Raw genomic sequence first — 1210 nt, 5'->3', positions numbered from 1 at the left:
AGGCATTGTAAAAGAAAGCATTTTCTTAGAAGCTACAATTACTGGAGTTAGAAGCATAGAATGAACAATATTAGGACCAAAGAAAATTATACAGAGGTAGCCAACCACTGAGTTCGCAAAAACCAATGAACCCAGGACGTCAGGAGGTCACTTCCTTTGGCCCTCAGGGTCCATGGCTCGCTATCCTGAGGAGGGCCTCGGAATTGGATTTTCGTCCATGTCACAAGGCCACTGATCAACCCAGGGTCTGTGTATGCTGACGCCAGCAGGAGGGGAAGATATAGCACATGGTAGGGAATAGACGCAGGATAGCTTGGGTGCATGGGGTGGGTAGGGCAACATACAAGAAGGGGATGGGAATGGAAGAACAAGGCTGATGGGAGAACAGGAACAACAGGGCTCTGGGATACAGGGATTGAGGCATCGTTTGAAGGGGTAAAAGAGGGAAATAATGTTAAGATGCTTGGCTGTCTTTTGAATCTTGTTTTCCCTTGCCTACCATTGTAAAATAGACACTTAGGGGTGGGGAGGAGAGAAAGGAATAACCAGAATCATCACTACAGAAAGCTTATAAGTCCATCTTCAGATTATAACTGATTGGAATACCTTATAGGGGGCTAGAAGTTGTTCAGTGAAAGAGGCTTCCTGTGGAACCTTTACATTGCACAAGATCATAGGTGTAATCCAGAATCCCATCCATAACTGACTGAGGTAGGAAATTTCCACAGGAAAGGACGAGTAGACCAGCCTGGAGTGGTTAGAAAAACAGAAGATACTTTGTGAAAGAAAGACGGGCAGGGAAATTCCGAAACAATAACGGCATTCTGATTCATTACGCCAAGAACAATTAAGCTGTTTGCACGGGAGCCATCAAGGCAAATGGTCAGGACCCCTCAGAGCAAACCCCCTTCCAAGATTGGGACTCAAGGAGAGTACATGAGCAGGCATGTGGTCTGATTGATGATGTTGGTCACCAATAAGGGGAAGAGGGAGAAAAAACAGCAATGAAGTTGTGAGCTAAGCCTGCCCACATTCAATAGACCCCTATGAACCTGGGTGGAGACCTGGATGGCCAGCAGTATGGCAAGACCCAGAGACTCCTGGGCCCAGACATAGTGACATGGCCACAGGGCGGAGAGTGAAGTGTCCAGCTGATATGAAGTGAGGGGAGATGCACAAGAACACCCATACTTGCAGATAGTACCCACTT

Source organism: Chrysochloris asiatica, unplaced genomic scaffold (genome assembly GCF_000296735.1).
Source record: "Chrysochloris asiatica unplaced genomic scaffold, ChrAsi1.0 scaffold00051, whole genome shotgun sequence".
Classification (NCBI taxonomy): Eukaryota; Metazoa; Chordata; class Mammalia; order Afrosoricida; family Chrysochloridae; genus Chrysochloris; species Chrysochloris asiatica.
The sequence above is the reverse complement of the archived record's forward strand: the minus strand, read 5'-3'. Positions refer to the sequence as shown.